The sequence below is a fragment of the Carcharodon carcharias genome, chromosome 29 (assembly GCF_017639515.1).
Source record: "Carcharodon carcharias isolate sCarCar2 chromosome 29, sCarCar2.pri, whole genome shotgun sequence".
NCBI classification, from domain to species: domain Eukaryota; kingdom Metazoa; phylum Chordata; class Chondrichthyes; order Lamniformes; family Lamnidae; genus Carcharodon; species Carcharodon carcharias.
The window spans coordinates 6,182,924-6,204,476 of NC_054495.1; the positions used below are offsets into that span (position 1 = coordinate 6,182,924).

The following is a 21,553-nucleotide window of genomic DNA, read 5'->3' on the forward strand; positions in this document are numbered from 1 at the left end:
CAGTACTGGGTGAATGCTGCACTGTCAGAGGGTCAATACTGAGGGAGTGCTGCACTGTCAGAGTGTCAGTACTGAGGGAGTGCTGCACTGTCAGTGGGTCAGTACTGAGGGAGTGCTGCACTGTCAGTGGATCAGTACTGAGGGAGTGCTGCACTGTCAGAGGGTCAGTACTGAGGGAGTGCTGCACTGTCAGATGGTCAGTATTGGAGAAGCGTTGCACTGTTGGATGTGCTGCTGTATTGATGCGACGTTTATCTAAGGCCCAATCTGCCCTATCGGCTGGAGGTAAACAACATTCAAGATTCCCAGAGGACATTCGAACTGGGAGAGACAATGACATGGAGGGAGAGAGAGGGGGGAAATGAGGAGGGTGAGTGTAAATAGGGAAGGAGAGGGGGAGGTGGCATAAATGGGGTGAGACACTGGGTGAAATGACAGAGTGAGTGACTGGAGTCTCTCTCTCTATCGAGTTCACCTCCAATATCCAGGCAGTCTACAAAGGAAATGGAGCCAGAGGAAACGCTCCTGGCAGCAGTGACTGTAATAAGGCAAGAAACAACTCTCAGTGTGGAGAATTCACTGGAGTCTGTGTGTGGGGTGCGGGGGTTGGGGGGGGGGGGGTAGTTTGGAGAATGGGAGAGGGAGACACATGTCAAGTTTCAGTTTGAGCTCCAACACAGTGTACCAAAACAAGGCCCTGAATACTGAACAGCCACAGTTACTCCGAGCAGGCCAACCGCCCAGGTGTAAGTGTCGAGCCAGGTGACCTTAACTGTCGCTTCAGCTTCTGAGGTGCCAGAGTGATGTGTCCGCCTGTGCACTGATTCCTCCTTGGAGACAGGGAGTCTGTGAACAGCCCGCTGTGCGTCTCCTCGGGGTTTGTGTGGCTGCACCTGAGCTCCAGTGGAACTCAACTCAAACTGAAACAGAAAGTGAGCAGCTTGTATCTTAAACACACAGAGAGAGAGAGAGACTCGCTGGGTGAGGTCAGATACCAAATCCATCTTCCTGAATGTTTGACATGTCGGTAATTCTCCAGCTCCCGTCGTTCAGCACCCCTTCTGCTAACATTCTCACCTCCAGTATTCACACAGGTTCATTCGGATCAGCGCCCTTGTTCAGTTAACCCCTTCCTGTCTTATGCGGTCTAACACCAGCACCACCCCTCCCTCAATCTCTCTTCCCCCGTCCCCACCTCCTTATCTCACTGATCTCTCTATCTACCTCTCCATCTCCCTCCCCCTGTCCACCGCAAATCCCCCTCTCTCCCTTTATCCCCCTCACTGTTTCTACCCTCTATCTCCGCTTTCACTTTAACCGCGCACTCTTTCTCCTCCCCCTCTCTTTCCACGCACCACTCTATCTAGTTTTCTGTTCTCTGTCTACGACAAGGAAGACAGACACAAAATATCATTTTAATTTATCTGCTATTTCCTTATTTTCCATGATTAATTCCCCATTATTACTGTCGAGAAGACCAACGCTCATAGTTCTTTTCCTTTTTAAATATCTGTAGAAACTCTTGCCATCTGCTTTACACTTCTAACTAACTTCCTCTTGTACTCTCATTTCTCCCTCATCTTCATTCTAGCCGTTCTTTGCTGTTTTTTATATTCTGCCCAATCTTTAGTCATACGACTAACCTGTGTGAAATTATAAACTTTTAATTTCAAATTGATACTATCTTTAACTTCTTTAGTTAGTCACAGATGGTGTGTCCTTCCAAAAGACTCTTTCCTTCTCTGTGGAATATATCTTTGCTGAATGTTCTGGAATACCTCCTTAAATGTCTGCCACTGCATCTCGACTGACCTATCACTGAACCTAAATTTCCCAGTTCACTTTAGCCGTGACTGTCTTCATGTCCTCACAATTCCTCAGAGATCTGCATTGTCAGAGGGTCAGTACTGAGGGAGCGCTGCACTGTCAGAGGGTCAGTACTGGGTGAATGCTGCACTGTCAGAGGGTCAATACTGAGGGAGTGCTGCACTGTCAGAGTGTCAGTACTGAGGGAGTGCTGCACTGTCAGTGGGTCAGTACTGAGGGAGTGCTGCACTGTCAGTGGATCAGTACTGAGGGAGTGCTGCACTGTCAGAGGGTCAGTACTGAGGGAGTGCTGCACTGTCAGATGGTCAGTATTGGAGAAGCGTTGCACTGTTGGATGTGCTGCTGTATTGATGCGACGTTTATCTAAGGCCCAATCTGCCCTATCGGCTGGAGGTAAACAACATTCAAGATTCCCAGAGGACATTCGAACTGGGAGAGACAATGACATGGAGGGAGAGAGAGGGGGGAAATGAGGAGGGTGAGTGTAAATAGGGAAGGAGAGGGGGAGGTGGCATAAATGGGGTGAGACACTGGGTGAAATGACAGAGTGAGTGACTGGAGTCTCTCTCTCTATCGAGTTCACCTCCAATATCCTGGCAGTCTACAAAGGAAATGGAGCCAGAGGAAACGCTCCTGGCAGCAGTGACTGTAATAAGGCAAGAAACAACTCTCAGTGTGGAGAATTCACTGGAGTCTGTGTGTGGGGTGCGGGGGTTGGGGGGGGGGGGGGAGTTTGGAGAATGGGAGAGGGAGACACATGTCAAGTTTCAGTTTGAGCTCCAACACAGTGTACCAAAACAAGGCCCTGAATACTGAACAGCCACAGTTACTCCGAGCAGGCCAACCGCCCAGGTGTAAGTGTCGAGCCAGGTGACCTTAACTGTCGCTTCAGCTTCTGAGGTGCCAGAGTGATGTGTCCGCCTGTGCACTGATTCCTCCTTGGAGACAGGGAGTCTGTGAACAGCCCGCTGTGCGTCTCCTCGGGGTTTGTGTGGCTGCACCTGAGCTCCAGTGGAACTCAACTCAAACTGAAACAGAAAGTGAGCAGCTTGTATCTTAAACACACAGAGAGAGAGAGAGACTCGCTGGGTGAGGTCAGATACCAAATCCATCTTCCTGAATGTTTGACATGTCGGTAATTCTCCAGCTCCCGTCGTTCAGCACCCCTTCTGCTAACATTCTCACCTCCAGTATTCACACAGGTTCATTCGGATCAGCGCCCTTGTTCAGTTAACCCCTTCCTGTCTTATGCGGTCTAACACCAGCACCACCCCTCCCTCAATCTCTCTTCCCCCGTCCCCACCTCCTTATCTCACTGATCTCTCTATCTACCTCTCCATCTCCCTCCCCCTGTCCACCGCAAATCCCCCTCTCTCCCTTTATCCCCCTCACTGTTTCTACCCTCTATCTCCGCTTTCACTTTAACCGCGCACTCTTTCTCCTCCCCCTCTCTTTCCACGCACCACTCTATCTAGTTTTCTGTTCTCTGTCTACGACAAGGAAGACAGACACAAAATATCATTTTAATTTATCTGCTATTTCCTTATTTTCCATGATTAATTCCCCATTATTACTGTCGAGAAGACCAACGCTCATAGTTCTTTTCCTTTTTAAATATCTGTAGAAACTCTTGCCATCTGCTTTACACTTCTAACTAACTTCCTCTTGTACTCTCATTTCTCCCTCATCTTCATTCTAGCCGTTCTTTGCTGTTTTTTATATTCTGCCCAATCTTTAGTCATACGACTAACCTGTGTGAAATTATAAACTTTTAATTTCAAATTGATACTATCTTTAACTTCTTTAGTTAGTCACAGATGGTGTGTCCTTCCAAAAGACTCTTTCCTTCTCTGTGGAATATATCTTTGCTGAATGTTCTGGAATACCTCCTTAAATGTCTGCCACTGCATCTCGACTGACCTATCACTGAACCTAAATTTCCCAGTTCACTTTAGCCGTGACTGTCTTCATGTCCTCACAATTCCTCAGAGATCTGCATTGTCAGAGGGTCAGTACTGAGGGAGCGCTGCACTGTCAGAGGGTCAGTACTGGGTGAATGCTGCACTGTCAGAGGGTCAATACTGAGGGAGTGCTGCACTGTCAGAGTGTCAGTACTGAGGGAGTGCTGCACTGTCAGTGGGTCAGTACTGAGGGAGTGCTGCACTGTCAGTGGATCAGTACTGAGGGAGTGCTGCACTGTCAGAGGGTCAGTACTGAGGGAGTGCTGCACTGTCAGATGGTCAGTATTGGAGAAGCGTTGCACTGTTGGATGTGCTGCTGTATTGATGCGACGTTTATCTAAGGCCCAATCTGCCCTATCGGCTGGAGGTAAACAACATTCAAGATTCCCAGAGGACATTCGAACTGGGAGAGACAATGACATGGAGGGAGAGAGAGGGGGGAAATGAGGAGGGTGAGTGTAAATAGGGAAGGAGAGGGGGAGGTGGCATAAATGGGGTGAGACACTGGGTGAAATGACAGAGTGAGTGACTGGAGTCTCTCTCTCTATCGAGTTCACCTCCAATATCCAGGCAGTCTACAAAGGAAATGGAGCCAGAGGAAACGCTCCTGGCAGCAGTGACTGTAATAAGGCAAGAAACAACTCTCAGTGTGGAGAATTCACTGGAGTCTGTGTGTGGGGTGCGGGGGTTGGGGGGGGGGGGAGTTTGGAGAATGGGAGAGGGAGACACATGTCAAGTTTCAGTTTGAGCTCCAACACAGTGTACCAAAACAAGGCCCTGAATACTGAACAGCCACAGTTACTCCGAGCAGGCCAACCGCCCAGGTGTAAGTGTCGAGCCAGGTGACCTTAACTGTCGCTTCAGCTTCTGAGGTGCCAGAGTGATGTGTCCGCCTGTGCACTGATTCCTCCTTGGAGACAGGGAGTCTGTGAACAGCCCGCTGTGCGTCTCCTCGGGGTTTGTGTGGCTGCACCTGAGCTCCAGTGGAACTCAACTCAAACTGAAACAGAAAGTGAGCAGCTTGTATCTTAAACACACAGAGAGAGAGAGAGACTCGCTGGGTGAGGTCAGATACCAAATCCATCTTCCTGAATGTTTGACATGTCGGTAATTCTCCAGCTCCCGTCGTTCAGCACCCCTTCTGCTAACATTCTCACCTCCAGTATTCACACAGGTTCATTCGGATCAGCGCCCTTGTTCAGTTAACCCCTTCCTGTCTTATGCGGTCTAACACCAGCACCACCCCTCCCTCAATCTCTCTTCCCCCGTCCCCACCTCCTTATCTCACTGATCTCTCTATCTACCTCTCCATCTCCCTCCCCCTGTCCACCGCAAATCCCCCTCTCTCCCTTTATCCCCCTCACTGTTTCTACCCTCTATCTCCGCTTTCACTTTAACCGCGCACTCTTTCTCCTCCCCCTCTCTTTCCACGCACCACTCTATCTAGTTTTCTGTTCTCTGTCTACGACAAGGAAGACAGACACAAAATATCATTTTAATTTATCTGCTATTTCCTTATTTTCCATGATTAATTCCCCATTATTACTGTCGAGAAGACCAACGCTCATAGTTCTTTTCCTTTTTAAATATCTGTAGAAACTCTTGCCATCTGCTTTACACTTCTAACTAACTTCCTCTTGTACTCTCATTTCTCCCTCATCTTCATTCTAGCCGTTCTTTGCTGTTTTTTATATTCTGCCCAATCTTTAGTCATACGACTAACCTGTGTGAAATTATAAACTTTTAATTTCAAATTGATACTATCTTTAACTTCTTTAGTTAGTCACAGATGGTGTGTCCTTCCAAAAGACTCTTTCCTTCTCTGTGGAATATATCTTTGCTGAATGTTCTGGAATACCTCCTTAAATGTCTGCCACTGCATCTCGACTGACCTATCACTGAACCTAAATTTCCCAGTTCACTTTAGCCGTGACTGTCTTCATGTCCTCACAATTCCTCAGAGATCTGCATTGTCAGAGGGTCAGTACTGAGGGAGCGCTGCACTGTCAGAGGGTCAGTACTGGGTGAATGCTGCACTGTCAGAGGGTCAATACTGAGGGAGTGCTGCACTGTCAGAGTGTCAGTACTGAGGGAGTGCTGCACTGTCAGTGGGTCAGTACTGAGGGAGTGCTGCACTGTCAGTGGATCAGTACTGAGGGAGTGCTGCACTGTCAGAGGGTCAGTACTGAGGGAGTGCTGCACTGTCAGATGGTCAGTATTGGAGAAGCGTTGCACTGTTGGATGTGCTGCTGTATTGATGCGACGTTTATCTAAGGCCCAATCTGCCCTATCGGCTGGAGGTAAACAACATTCAAGATTCCCAGAGGACATTCGAACTGGGAGAGACAATGACATGGAGGGAGAGAGAGGGGGGAAATGAGGAGGGTGAGTGTAAATAGGGAAGGAGAGGGGGAGGTGGCATAAATGGGGTGAGACACTGGGTGAAATGACAGAGTGAGTGACTGGAGTCTCTCTCTCTATCGAGTTCACCTCCAATATCCAGGCAGTCTACAAAGGAAATGGAGCCAGAGGAAACGCTCCTGGCAGCAGTGACTGTAATAAGGCAAGAAACAACTCTCAGTGTGGAGAATTCACTGGAGTCTGTGTGTGGGGTGCGGGGGTTGGGGGGGGGGGGGTAGTTTGGAGAATGGGAGAGGGAGACACATGTCAAGTTTCAGTTTGAGCTCCAACACAGTGTACCAAAACAAGGCCCTGAATACTGAACAGCCACAGTTACTCCGAGCAGGCCAACCGCCCAGGTGTAAGTGTCGAGCCAGGTGACCTTAACTGTCGCTTCAGCTTCTGAGGTGCCAGAGTGATGTGTCCGCCTGTGCACTGATTCCTCCTTGGAGACAGGGAGTCTGTGAACAGCCCGCTGTGCGTCTCCTCGGGGTTTGTGTGGCTGCACCTGAGCTCCAGTGGAACTCAACTCAAACTGAAACAGAAAGTGAGCAGCTTGTATCTTAAACACACAGAGAGAGAGAGAGACTCGCTGGGTGAGGTCAGATACCAAATCCATCTTCCTGAATGTTTGACATGTCGGTAATTCTCCAGCTCCCGTCGTTCAGCACCCCTTCTGCTAACATTCTCACCTCCAGTATTCACACAGGTTCATTCGGATCAGCGCCCTTGTTCAGTTAACCCCTTCCTGTCTTATGCGGTCTAACACCAGCACCACCCCTCCCTCAATCTCTCTTCCCCCGTCCCCACCTCCTTATCTCACTGATCTCTCTATCTACCTCTCCATCTCCCTCCCCCTGTCCACCGCAAATCCCCCTCTCTCCCTTTATCCCCCTCACTGTTTCTACCCTCTATCTCCGCTTTCACTTTAACCGCGCACTCTTTCTCCTCCCCCTCTCTTTCCACGCACCACTCTATCTAGTTTTCTGTTCTCTGTCTACGACAAGGAAGACAGACACAAAATATCATTTTAATTTATCTGCTATTTCCTTATTTTCCATGATTAATTCCCCATTATTACTGTCGAGAAGACCAACGCTCATAGTTCTTTTCCTTTTTAAATATCTGTAGAAACTCTTGCCATCTGCTTTACACTTCTAACTAACTTCCTCTTGTACTCTCATTTCTCCCTCATCTTCATTCTAGCCGTTCTTTGCTGTTTTTTATATTCTGCCCAATCTTTAGTCATACGACTAACCTGTGTGAAATTATAAACTTTTAATTTCAAATTGATACTATCTTTAACTTCTTTAGTTAGTCACAGATGGTGTGTCCTTCCAAAAGACTCTTTCCTTCTCTGTGGAATATATCTTTGCTGAATGTTCTGGAATACCTCCTTAAATGTCTGCCACTGCATCTCGACTGACCTATCACTGAACCTAAATTTCCCAGTTCACTTTAGCCGTGACTGTCTTCATGTCCTCACAATTCCTCAGAGATCTGCATTGTCAGAGGGTCAGTACTGAGGGAGCGCTGCACTGTCAGAGGGTCAGTACTGGGTGAATGCTGCACTGTCAGAGGGTCAGTACTGAGGGAGTGCTGCACTGTCAGAGTGTCAGTACTGAGGGAGTGCTGCACTGTCAGTGGGTCAGTACTGAGGGAGTGCTGCACTGTCAGTGGATCAGTACTGAGGGAGTGCTGCACTGTCAGAGGGTCAGTACTGAGGGAGTGCTACACTGTCAGATGGTCAGTATTGGAGAAGCGTTGCACTGTTGGATGTGCTGCTGTATTGATGCGACGTTTATCTAAGGCCCAATCTGCCCTATCGGCTGGAGGTAAACAACATTCAAGATTCCCAGAGGACATTCGAACTGGGAGAGACAATGACATGGAGGGAGAGAGAGGGGGGAAATGAGGAGGGTGAGTGTAAATAGGGAAGGAGAGGGGGAGGTGGCATAAATGGGGTGAGACACTGGGTGAAATGACAGAGTGAGTGACTGGAGTCTCTCTCTCTATCGAGTTCACCTCCAATATCCTGGCAGTCTACAAAGGAAATGGAGCCAGAGGAAACGCTCCTGGCAGCAGTGACTGTAATAAGGCAAGAAACAATTCTCAGTGTGGAGAATTCACTGGAGTCTGTGTGTGGGGTGCGGGGGTTGGGGGGGGGGGGGGGAGTTTGGAGAATGGGAGAGGGAGACACATGTCAAGTTTCAGTTTGAGCTCCAACACAGTGTACCAAAACAAGGCCCTGAATACTGAACAGCCACAGTTACTCCGAGCAGGCCAACCGCCCAGGTGTAAGTGTCGAGCCAGGTGACCTTATTTGTCGCTTCAGCTTCTGAGGTGCCAGAGTGATGTGTCCGCCTGTGCACTGATTCCTCCTTGGAGACAGGGAGTCTGTGAACAGCCCGCTGTGCGTCTCCTCGGGGTTTGTGTGGCTGCACCTGAGCTCCAGTGGAACTCAACTCAAACTGAAACAGAAAGTGAGCAGCTTGTATCTTAAACACACAGAGAGAGAGAGAGACTCGCTGGGTGAGGTCAGATACCAAATCCATCTTCCTGAATGTTTGACATGTCGGTAATTCTCCAGCTCCCGTCGTTCAGTATGCCCACCCCTTCTGCTAACATTCTCACCTCCAGTATTCACACAGGTTCATTCGGATCAGCGCCCTTGTTCAGTTAACCCCTTCCTGTCTTATGCGGTCTAACACCAGCACCACCCCTCCCTCAATCTCTCTTCCCCCGTCCCCACCTCCTTATCTCACTGATCTCTCTATCTACCTCTCCATCTCCCTCCCCCTGTCCACCGCAAATCCCCCTCTCTCCCTTTATCCCCCTCACTGTTTCTACCCTCTATCTCCGCTTTCACTTTAACCGCGCACTCTTTCTCCTCCCCCTCTCTTTCCACGCACCACTCTATATAGTTTTCTGTTCTCTGTCTACGACAAGGAAGACAGACACAAAATATCATTTTAATTTATCTGCTATTTCCTTATTTTCCATGATTAATTCCCCATTATTACTGTCGAGAAGACCAACGCTCATAGTTCTTTTCCTTTTTAAATATCTGTAGAAACTCTTGCCATCTGCTTTACACTTCTAACTAACTTCCTCTTGTACTCTCATTTCTCCCTCATCTTCATTCTAGCCGTTCTTTGCTGTTTTTTATATTCTGCCCAATCTTTAGTCATACGACTAACCTGTGTGAAATTATAAACTTTTAATTTCAAATTGATACTATCTTTAACTTCTTTAGTTAGTCACAGATGGTGTGTCCTTCCAAAAGACTCTTTCCTTCTCTGTGGAATATATCTTTGCTGAATGTTCTGGAATACCTCCTTAAATGTCTGCCACTGCATCTCGACTGACCTATCACTGAACCTAAATTTCCCAGTTCACTTTAGCCGTGACTGTCTTCATGTCCTCACAATTCCTCAGAGATCTGCATTGTCAGAGGGTCAGTACTGAGGGAGCGCTGCACTGTCAGAGGGTCAGTACTGGGTGAATGCTGCACTGTCAGAGGGTCAATACTGAGGGAGTGCTGCACTGTCAGAGTGTCAGTACTGAGGGAGTGCTGCACTGTCAGTGGGTCAGTACTGAGGGAGTGCTGCACTGTCAGTGGATCAGTACTGAGGGAGTGCTGCACTGTCAGAGGGTCAGTACTGAGGGAGTGCTGCACTGTCAGATGGTCAGTATTGGAGAAGCGTTGCACTGTTGGATGTGCTGCTGTATTGATGCGACGTTTATCTAAGGCCCAATCTGCCCTATCGGCTGGAGGTAAACAACATTCAAGATTCCCAGAGGACATTCGAACTGGGAGAGACAATGACATGGAGGGAGAGAGAGGGGGGAAATGAGGAGGGTGAGTGTAAATAGGGAAGGAGAGGGGGAGGTGGCATAAATGGGGTGAGACACTGGGTGAAATGACAGAGTGAGTGACTGGAGTCTCTCTCTCTATCGAGTTCACCTCCAATATCCTGGCAGTCTACAAAGGAAATGGAGCCAGAGGAAACGCTCCTGGCAGCAGTGACTGTAATAAGGCAAGAAACAACTCTCAGTGTGGAGAATTCACTGGAGTCTGTGTGTGGGGTGCGGGGGTTGGGGGGGGGGGGGGGAAGTTTGGAGAATGGGAGAGGGAGACACATGTCAAGTTTCAGTTTGAGCTCCAACACAGTGTACCAAAACAAGGCCCTGAATACTGAACAGCCACAGTTACTCCGAGCAGGCCAACCGCCCAGGTGTAAGTGTCGAGCCAGGTGACCTTATTTGTCGCTTCAGCTTCTGAGGTGCCAGAGTGATGTGTCCGCCTGTGCACTGATTCCTCCTTGGAGACAGGGAGTCCGTGAACAGCCCGCTGTGCGTCTCCTCAGGGTTTGTGTGCCTGCACCTGAGCTCCAGTGGAACTCAACTCAAACTGAAACAGAAAGTGAGCAGCTTGTATCTTAAACACACAGAGAGAGAGAGAGACTTGCTGGGTGAGGTCAGATACCAAATCCATCTTCCTGAATATTTGACATGTCGGTAATTCTCCAGCTCCCGTCGTTCAGCACCCCTTCTGCTAACATTCTCACCTCCAGTATTCACACAGGTTCATTCGGATCAGCGCCCTTGTTCAGTTAACCCCTTCCTGTCTTATGCGGTGTAACACCAGCACCACCCCTCCCTCAATCTCTCTTCCCCCGTCCCCACCTCCTTATCTCACTGATCTCTCTATCTACCTCTCCATCTCCCTCCCCCTGTCCACCGCAAATCCCCCTCTCTCCCTTTATCCCCCTCACTGTTTCTACCCTCTATCTCCGCTTTCACTTTAACTGCGCACTCTTTCTCCTCCCCCTCTCTTTCCACGCACCACTCTATCTAGTTTTCTGTTCTCTGTCTACGACAAGGAAGACAGACACAAAATATCATTTCAATTTATCTGCTATTTCCTTATTTTCCATGATTAATTCCCCATTCTTACTGTCGAGAAGACCAATGCTCATAGTTCTTTTCCTTTTTAAATACCTGTAGAAACTCTTGCCATCTGCTTTACACTTCTAGCTAACTTCCTCTTGTACTCTCATTTCTCCCTCATCTTCTTTCTCGCCATTCTTTGCTGTTTTTTATATTCTGCCCAATCTTTAGTCGTATGACTAACCTGTGTGAAATTATAAACATTTTCTTTCAAATTGATACTATCTTTAACTTCTTTAGTTAGTCACAGATGGTGTGTCTTTCCATAAGACCCTTTCTTTCTCTGTGGAATATATCTTTGCTGAATGTTCTGGAATATCTCCTTAATTGTCCACCACTGCATCTCAGCTGACCTATCCCTGAACCTCAACTTCCCAGTTCACTTTAGCCGTGACTGTCTTCATGTCCTCACAATTCCTCAGAGATCTGCATTGTCAGAGGGTCAGTACTGAGGGAGTGCTGCACTGGCAGAGGGTCAGTACTGGGGGAGTGATGCACTGACAGAGGGTCAGTACTGAGGGAGTGCTGCACTGTCCGAGGGTCAGTACTGAGGGTGTGCTGCACTGTCTGAGGGTCAGTACTGAGGGAGTGCTGAGCTGTCAGAGGGTCAGTACTGAGGGAGTGCTGCACTGTCAGAGGGTCAGTACTGAGGGAGTGCTGCACTGTCAGAGGGTCAGTACTGAGGGAGCGTTACACTGATGGAGGGCGAGTCGTGTGGGAGGTCTGCACTGTCAGAGGGTCGGTACTGAAGGAGTGTCACACTGTTGCAGGGTCAGCACTGAAGGAGTGTCACACTGTTGCAGGTTCAGCACTGAAGGAGCTTCGCACTGTCGGAGGGTCAGAACTGGATCAGCGCTGCACTGTCGGATGGTCAGTAATGGAGAAGCGTTGCACTGTTGGAGGTGCTGTTGTTTTGATGCGACGTTTATCTAAGGCCCAATCTGCCCTATCGGCTGCAGGTAAACAACATTCAGGATTCCCAGAGGACTTTGGAACTGGGAGAGAGAATGACATGGAGGGAGAGAGAGGGGGGAAATGAAGAGGGTGAGGGTGAATAGGGAAGGAGAGGGGGAGGAGGCATAAATGGAGTGAGACACTTGGTGAAATGACAGAGTGAGTGACTGGAGTCTCTCTCTCTATCAAGTTCTCCTCCAGTACCTGCTGAGTTTTTCCAGGTAATTCTGTTTTTGTTTTGGATTTCCAGCATCCGCAGTTTTTTTGTTTTTATCCAATATCCTGGCAGTCTACAAAGTAAATGGAGCCCTAGGAAACTCTCTTGGCAGCAGTGACAGAAATAAGGCAAGAAAGAACTCCCAGTGTGAAGAATTCACTGGAGTCTGTGTGTGGGGTGTGGGGGGGGGGGGGGGGGGGGTAGAGTAGGGGAGAGGAAGCCCCATGTAAAGTGGTCCCAGGGTTTCAGTTTGAGCTCAAACACAGTGAACCAACACAAGGCCCTGAACACTGAAGAGCCAAAGTTACTCCGAGCAGGCTAACCGCCCAGGTGTAAGTGTGGAGCCAGGTGAACTTACCTGTCGCTTCAGCTTCTGAGTTGCCAAAGTGTGAGGTGTCCGCCTGTGCACTGAATCCTCCTTGGAGACAGGGTGTCCGTGAACCGCCCGCTGTGCACCTCCTCGGGGTTTGTGTGGCTGCCCCCGAGCTCCCGCGGAACTCAACTCAAACTGAAACAGAAAGTGAGCAGCTTGTATCTTAAACGCAGAGAGAGAGAGACTCGCTGGTGAGGTCAGATACCAAATCCATCTTCCTGAATGGTTGACATGTCGGTAATTCTCCACCTCTCATCGTTCAGTATGCTCACCACTTCTGCTAACATTCTCACCTCCAGTATTACACAGGCTCATTCGGGATCAGCGCCCTTGTTCAGTTAACCCCTTCCTGTCTAAAGTGGTCTAACACCAGCACCACCCCTCCCTCAATCTCTCTTGCCCCGTCCCCACTTCCTTGTCTCACTGATCTCTCTATCTCCCTCTCCATCTCCCTCCCCCTGTCCACCGCAAATCCCCCACTCTCCCTTTATCCCCCTCACTGTTTCTACCCTCTGTCTCTGCTTTCACTTTAACCGCACGCTCTTTCTCTCTCTCCTCCCCCTCTCTTTCCACGCACCACTCTATCTTGTTTTCTGTTCTCTGTCTACGACAAGGAGGATAGACACAAAATATCATCTCAGTTTATCTGCCATTTCCTTATTTTCCATGATTAATTCTGAGATGATATTTCTTACTGTCGAGAGGCCCAACGCTCATAGTGCTTTTCCTTCTTAAATACCTGTAGAAACTCTTGCCATCTGCTTTACTCTTCTAGCTAACTTCCTCTTGTACTCTCATTTCTCCCTCATCTTCTTTCTAGCCATTCTTTGCTGTTTTTTATATTCTGCCCAATCTTTCGTCGTACGACTAACCTTTGTGAAATTATAAACTTTTTCTTTCAAATTGATACTATCTTTAACTTCTTTAGTTAGTCACTGATGTTGTGTCCTTCCATAAGTGTCTTTCTTTCTCTGTGGAATATATCTTTGCTGAATGTTATGAAATATCTCCTAAAATGTCTGCCACTGCATCTCGACTGACCTATCCCTGAACCTAAATTTCCCAGTTCACTTTAGCTGTGACTGTCTTCATGTCCTCACAATTCCTCAGAGATCTGCATTGTCAGAGCCTCAGTACTGAGGGAGCACTGCACTGTCAGAGGGTCAGAACTGAGTGAGTGCTGCACTGTCCGAGGGTCAGTACTGAGGGAGCGCTGCACTGTCCGAGAGTCAGTACTGAGGGAGTGCTGCACTGTCAGAGGGTCAGTACTGAGGGAGCGCTGCACTGTCAGATGGTCAGCGCTGAGGAACTGTTGCACTGTCAGAGGGTCTGTATTGAGGAAGTGTTGCACTGTCCGAGGGTCAGTATGAGGGTCTGCTGCACTGACGTAGGGTGATTACTGAGGGAGAGCTACACTGATGGAAGCCGAGTACTGAGGGAGGGATGCACTCTCGGAGGGTCAGTACTGAAGGAGTGTCACAGTGTCGGAGGGTCAGTACTGGAGAAGCGCTGCACTGTTGGAGGGTCAATGCTGAAGGTGTGTCAGTGTTGGAGGGTCACTACTGAAGGAGTGTCACAGTGTTGGAGGGTCAGCACTGAAGGAGCGCTGTACTGTCGGAGGGTCTGTACTGAAGGAGCGCTGCACTGTCGGAGGGTCAGTACTGAAGGAGCACTGCACTGTCGGAGGGTCAGTATTGAAGGAGCACTGCACTGTCGGAGGGTCAGTACTGAGGGGGTGCTGCACTGTCGGAGGGTCAGTACTGAGGGGGTGCTGCACTGTCCGAAGGTCAGTACTGAGGGAGTGCTGCACAGTCAGTGGGTCAGTATTGAGGGAGTATTGCACTGCCAGAGGATCAATATGAGAGAGTGCTGCACTGAAGGATGGTTAGTACTGAGGGATTGCTGCACCGACCGAGGTTCAGTACTGAGGGAGTGCTACACTGTCCGAAAGTCAGTAATGAGGGAGTGCTGCGCGGTCCGAGGGTCAGTATTGAGGGAGTGTTGCACTGTCAGAGGGTTAGTACTGAGGGAATGCTGCACTGTCAGAGGGTCAGTACTGAGGGAGTGCTGCACTGTCTGACAGTCAGTATTGAGGGAGTATTGCACTGTCAAAGGATCAGTATGAGAGAGTGCTGCACTAACGGATGGTTAGTACTGAGGGAGTGCTGCACTGATGGAGGCTGAGTACTGAGGGAGTGTTGCACTGTCGGAGGGTCAGTACTGAGGGAGTTTCACACTGTCGGAGGGTCAGTACTGAGGGAGTTTTGCACTGTCAGAGGATCAATACTGAGGGAGTTTTGCACTGTCGGAGGGTCAGTACTGAGGGAGTTTTGCACTGTCAGAGGATCAATACTGAGGGAGTTTTGCACTGTCGGAGGGTCAGTACTGAGGGAGTTTCGCACTGTCGGAGGGTCAGTACTGAGGGAGTTTCGCACTGTCGGAGGGTCAGTACTGAGGGAGTTTCGCATTGTCGGAGGGTCAGTACTGAGTGAGTTTCGCACTGTCAGAGGGTCAGTACTGGAGAAGTGCTGAACTGTCGGAGGGTAAGTACTGCTGAAGCGCTGCACTGTTGGATGTGCTGTTGTTTTGATGTGACGTTTATCCAAGGCCCAATCTGACCTATCGATTGGAGGTAAACAACATTCAGGATTCCCAGAGGACTTTGGAACTGGGATAGAGAATGACATGGAGGGAGAGAGATGGGGGAAAATGAAGAGGGTGAGGGTAAATAGGGAAGGAGAGGGGGAGGAGGCATAAATGGAGTGAGACACTTGGTGAAATGACAGAGTGAGTGACTGGAGTCTCTCTCTCTATCAAGTTCACCTCCAATATCCTGGCAGTCTACAAAGGAAATGGAGCCAGAGGAAACGCTCTTGGCAGCAGTGACAGAAATAAGGCAAGAAAGAACTCCCAGTGTGGAGAATTCACTGGAGTCTGTGTGTGGGGTGTGGGGTATGGGAGGGGGGTGCGGGGTATGGTAGGGCAAAGGGAGCCCCATGTAAAGTGGTCCCAGGGTTTCAGTTTGAGCTCAAACACCGTGAACCAACACAAGGCCCTGAATACTGAACAGCCACAGTTACACTGAGCAGGCTAACCGCACAGGTGTAAGTGTGGAGCCAGGTGACCTTAACTGTCGCTTCAGCTTCTGAGGTGCCAAAGTGTGAGGTGTCCACCTGTGCACTGATTCCTCCTTGGAGACAGGGAGTCCGTGAACCGCCCGCTGTGCGTCTCCTCGGGGTTTGTGTGGCTGCACCCGAGCTCCCGTGGAACTCAACTCAAAGCGAAACAGAAAGTGAGCAGCTTGTATCTTAAACACACAGAGAGAGAGAGAGACTCGCTGGGTGAGGTCAGATACCAAATCCATCTTCCTGAATGTTTGACATGTCGGTAATTCTCCAGCTCTCGTCGTTCAGTATGCCCACCCCTGCTGCTAACATTCTCACCTCCAGTATTACACAGGCTCATTCGGGATCAGCGCCCTTGTTTAGTTTACCCTTGCCTGTCTAACGCAGTCTAACACCAGCACCACCCCTCCCTCAATCTCTCTTGCCCCGTCCCCACCTCCTTGTCTCACTGATCTCTCTATCTACCTCTCCATCTCCCTCCCCTTGTCCACCGCAAATCCCCCTCTCTCCCTTTATCCCCCTCACTGTTTCTACCCTCTATCTCCGCTTTCACTTTAACCGCGCGCTCTTTCTCTCTCTCCTCCCCCTCTCTTTCCACACACCACTCTATCTCGTTTTCTGTTCTGTCTACAAGGAGGACAGACACAAAATATCATTTCCATTTATCTGCTATTTCCTTATTTTCCATGATTAATTCCCCATTCTTACTGTCGAGAGGACCAACGCTCATAGTGCTTTTCCTTTTTAAATACCTGTAGAAACTCTTGCTATCTGCTTTACACTTCTAGCTAACTTCCTCTCGTACTCTCATTTCTCCCTCATCTTCTTTCTAGCCATTCTTTGCTGTTTTTTATATTCTGCCCAATCTTTAGTCGTACGACTAACCTTTGTGAAATTATAAACTTTTTCTTTTAAATTGATACTATCTTTAACTTCTTTAGTTAGTCACAGATGGTGTGTCCTTCCATAAGAGTTTTTCTTTCTCTGTGGAATATATCTTTGCTGAATGTTATGAAATATCTCCTAAAATGTCTGCCACTGCATCTCGACTGACCTATCCCTTAACCTAAATTTCCCAATTCACTTTAGCCGTGACTATCTTCATGTACTCACAATTCCCCAGAGATCTGCATTGTCAGAGGGTCAGTACTGAGGGAGTGCTGCACTGTCAGAGGGTCAGTACTAAGGTAGCACTGCACTGTTCGAGAGTCAGTACTGAAGGAGCGTTGCACTGTCCGAGAGTCATAACTGAGGCAGTGCTGCACTGACAGAGGGTCAGTACTGAGGGAGCGCTGCACTGTCAGAGGGTCTGTATTGAGGATGTGTTGCACGGTCCAAGCGTCAGTATGACGGACTGCAGCACTGACGTAGGGTGATTACTGAGTGAATGCTACACTGATGGAAGCCGAGTACTGTGGGGGTGCTGCACTGTCGGAGCGTCAGTACTGAAGGAGTGTCACAGTGTTGGAGGGTCAGTACTGAAGGAGTGCTGCACTGTCGGAGCGTCAGTACTGGAGAAGCGCTGCACTGTCGGAGGGTCAGTACTGAGGGAGCACTACACTGTCAGAGGGTCAGTACTGAGGGAGTGCTGCACTGTCAGAGGGTCAGTACTGAGGGAGTGCTGCACTGTCAGAGGGTCAGTACTGAGGGAGTGCTGCACTGTCAGAGGGTCAGTACTGAGGGAGTATTGCACTGTCAAAGGATCAGTATGAGAGAGTGCTGCACTAACGGATGGTTAGTACTGAGGGATTGCTGCACCGACCGAGGTTCAGTACTGAGGGAGTGCTACACTGTCCGAAAGTCAGTATTGAGGGAGTGCTGCGCGGTCCGAGGGTCAGTATTGAGGGAGTGTTGCACTGTCAGAGGGTTAGTACTGAGGGAATGCTGCACTGTCAGAGGGTCAGTACTGAGGGAGTGCTGCACTGTCAGACAGTCAGTATTGAGGGAGTATTGCACTGTCAAAGGATCAGTATGAGAGAGTGCTGCACTAACGGATGGTTAGTACTGAGGGAGTGCTGCACTGATGGAGGCTGAGTACTGAGGGAGTGCTGCACTGCCGGAGGCTCAGTACTGAAGGAGTGTCGCACTGTCGGAGGGTCAGTACTGAGGGAGTTTTGCACTGTCGGTGGGTCAGTACTGAGGGAGTTTCACACTGTCGGAGGGTCAGTACTGAGGGAGTTTTGCACTGTCAGAGGATCAATACTGAGGGAGTTTTGCACTGTCAGAGGGTCAGTACTAAGGTAGCACTGCACTGTTCGAGAGTCAGTACTGAGGGAGCGTTGCACTGTCCGAGAGTCATAACTGAGGCAGTGCTGCACTGACAGAGGGTCAGTACTGAGGGAGCGCTGCGCTGTCAGAGGGTCTGTATTGAGGATGTGTTGCACAGTCCAAGCGTCAGTATGACGGACTGCAGCACTGACGTAGGGTGATTACTGAGTGAATGCTACACTGATGGAAGCCGAGTACTGTGGGGGTGCTGCATTGTCGGAGCGTCAGTACTGAAGGAGTGTCACAGTGTTGGAGGGTCAGTACTGAAGGAGTGCTGCACTGTCGGAGCGTCAGTACTGGAGAAGCGCTGCACTGTCGGAGGGTCAGTATTGAAGGAGCACTGCACTGTCGGAGGGTCAGTACTGAGGGGGTTCTGCACTGTCGGAGGGTCAGTACTGAGGGGGTGCTGCACTGTCCGAAGGTCAGTACTGAGGGACCGCTGCACTGTCAGAGGGTCAGTACTGAGGGAGTGCTGCACTGTCAGAGGGTCAGTACTGAGGGAGTGCTGCACTGTCAGAGGGTCAGTACTGAGGGAGTGCTGCACTGTCAGAGGGTCAGTACTGAGGGAGTGCTGCACTGTCAGAGGGTCAGTACTGAGGGAGTGCTGCACAGTCAGTGGGTCAGTATTGAGGGAGTATTGCACTGTCAGAGGAACAATATGAGAGAGTGCTGCACTGAAGGATGGTTAGTACTGAGGGATTGCTGCACCGACCGAGGTTCAGTACTGAGGGAGTGCTACACTGTCCGAAAGTCAGTATTGAGGGAGTGCTGCGCGGTCCGAGGGTCAGTATTGAGGGAGTGTTGCACTGTCAGAGGGTTAGTACTGAGGGAATGCTGCACTGTCAGAGGGTCAGTACTGAGGGAGTGCTGCACTGTCAGACAGTCAGTATTGAGGGAGTATTGCACTGGCAAAGGATCAGTATGAGAGAGTGCTGCACTAACGGATGGTTAGTACTGAGGGAGTGCTGCACTGATGGAGGCTGAGTACTGAAGGAGTGTTGCACTGCCGGAGGCTCAGTACTGAAGGAGTGTCGCACTGTCGGAGGGTCAGTACTGAGGGAGTTTTGCACTGTCGGTGGGTCAGTACTGAGGGAGTTTCACACTGTCGGAGGGTCAGTACTGAGGGAGTTTTGCACTGTCAGAGGATCAATACTGAGGGAGTTTTGCACTGTCGGAGGGTCAGTACTGAGGGAGTTTTGCACTGTCGGAGGGTCAGTACTGAGGGAGTTTTGCACTGTCAGAGGGTCAGTACTAAGGTAGCACTGCACTGTTCGAGAGTCAGTACTGAGGGAGCGTTGCACTGTCCGAGAGTCATAACTGAGGCAGTGCTGCACTGACAGAGGGTCAGTACTGAGGGAGCGCTGCGCTGTCAGAGGGTCTGTATTGAGGATGTGTTGCACGGTCCAAGCGTCAGTATGACGGACTGCAGCACTGACGTAGGGTGATTACTGAGTGAATGCTACACTGATGGAAGCCGAGTACTGTGGGGGTGCTGCACTGTCGGAGCGTCAGTACTGAAGGAGTGTCACAGTGTTGGAGGGTCAGTACTGATGGAGTGCTGCACTGTTGGAGCGTCAGTACTGGAGAAGCGCTGCACTGTTGGAGGGTCAGTAATGAAGGAGTGCTGCACTGTCGGAATGTCAGTACTGAGGGAGTGCTGCACTGTCAGAGGGTCAGTACTGAGGGAGTGCTGCACTGTCAGAGGGTCAGTACTGAGGGAGTGCTGCACTGTCAGAGGGTCAGTACTGAGGGAGTGCTGCACTGTCAGAGGGTCAGTATTGAAGGAGTGCTGCACTGTCAGAGGGTCAGTATTGAAGGAGTGCTGCACTGTCAGAGGGTCAGTACTGAGGGAGTGCTGCCCTGTCAGAGGGTCAGTACTGAGGGAGTGCTGCCCTGTCAGAGGGTCAGTACTGAGGGAGTGCTGCCCTGTCAGAGGGTAAGTACTGAGGGAGCGCTGCACTGTCAGAGGGTCAGTACTGAGGGAATGCTGCACAGTCTGAGGGTCAGTATTGAGGGAGTGTTGCAGTGTCGGAGGGTCATAACTGACGGAATGTTGCACTGTTAGAGGGTCTGTATTGAGAGAGTGTTGCACCATCCGAGGGTCAGTATGAGGGAGTGCTGCATTGACTTAGGGTGATTACTGAGGGAGTGCTACACTGATGGATGCCGAGTACTGTGGGAAGGCTACATTGTCGGAGGGTCAGTAATGAAAGAGTGTCACAGTGTTGGAGGATCTGCACTGAAGGAGCTTCGCACTGTCGGAGGGTCAGCACTGACGGAGCTTCGCACTGTCGGAGGGTCAGTACTGAAGGAGCGCTGCATTTTCAGAGGGTCAGTACTGGATCAGCGCTGCACTGTCGGAGGGTCAGTACTGGATCAGCGCTGCACTGTTGGAGGGTCAGCACTGAAGGAGCTTCACACTGTCGGAGGTGCTGTTGTTTTGATGTGACATTTATCTCAGGCCCAATCTGCCCTTTCGGCTGCAGGTAAACAACATTCAGGATTCCCAGAGGACTTTGGAACTGGGAGAGTGAATGACATGGAGGGAGAGACAGGGGGGAAATGAAGAGGGTGAGGGTGAATAGGGAAGGAGAGGGGGAGGAGGCATAAATGGGGTGAGACACTGGGTGAAATGACAGAGTGAGTGACTGGAGTCTCTCTCTCTATTGAGTTCACCTCCAATATCCTGGCAGTCTACAAAGGAAATGGAGCCTGAGGGAACTCTCTTGGCAGCAGTGACAGAAATAAGGCAAGAAAGAACTCCCAGTGTGGAGAATTTCACTGGAGTCTGTGTGTGGGGTATGGGCTGTGGAAGTGGGAGTGGGGTTGGGGTGGGGGGGGTGGGTGTAGGGTAGGGCAGAGGGAGCCCCATGTAAAGTGGTCCCAGGGTTTCAGTTTGAGCTCAAACACCGTGAACCAACACAAGGCCCTGAACACTGAACAGCCACAGTTACTCCGAGCAGGCTAACCGCCCAGGTGTAAGTGTGGAGCCAGGTGACCTTACCTGTCGCTTCAGTTTCTGAGGTGCCAAAGTGTGAGGTGTCCGCCTGTGCACTGATTCCTCCTTGGAGACAGGGAGTCAGTGAACCGCCCGCTGTGCATCTCCTCCGGGTTTGTGTGGCTGCACCCGAGCTCCCAGGGAACTCAACTCAAACCGAAACAGAAAGTGAGCAGCTTGTATCTTAAACACACACACAGAGAGAGAGAGAGAGACTCGCTGGGTGAGGTCAGATACCAAATCCATCTTCCTGAATGTTTGACATGTCGGTAAATCTTCAGCTCTCGTCGTTCAGTATGCCCACCCCTTCTGCTAACATTCTCACCTCCAGTATTACACAGGCTCATTCGGGATCAGCGCCCTTGTTCAGTTAACCCCTTCCTGTCTAACACCAGCACCACCTCCTTGTCTCACTGATCTCTCTATCTCCCTCTCCATCTCCCTCCCCCTGTACACTGCAAATCCCCCACTCTCCCT

At 50.0% G+C, this 21,553-nt stretch overlaps 2 protein-coding genes across 6 annotated transcripts in view; one reads left to right on the forward strand and one right to left on the reverse strand.

The window, feature by feature from the left end:
* The window catches only part of LOC121271079 (guanylate-binding protein 1-like), a 72,019-nt gene that overhangs the window by 46,155 nt on the left and 4,311 nt on the right, over positions 1-21,553 (reverse strand). For 2 of the 4 annotated variants that reach the window (XM_041176806.1, XM_041176808.1), the window contains exon 2: positions 12,671-12,820. The exons of 1 other annotated variant lie outside the window; for it this stretch is intronic. The gene's annotated coding sequence lies outside the window, so the exon portion shown is untranslated. Of the gene's footprint in view, positions 1-12,670; positions 12,821-21,082; positions 21,198-21,553 lie in introns of those variants that run through there. One more of the 4 variants, XM_041176807.1, reaches the window with a different exon arrangement.
* LOC121271080 (uncharacterized protein YMR317W-like) overlaps positions 11,945-21,553 on the forward strand; it is a 52,989-nt gene continuing 43,380 nt past the window's right edge. For both annotated transcript variants that reach the window (XM_041176817.1, XM_041176815.1), the window contains exon 1: positions 11,945-12,100. The gene's annotated coding sequence lies outside the window, so the exon portion shown is untranslated. The remainder of the gene's footprint in view (positions 12,101-21,553) is intronic.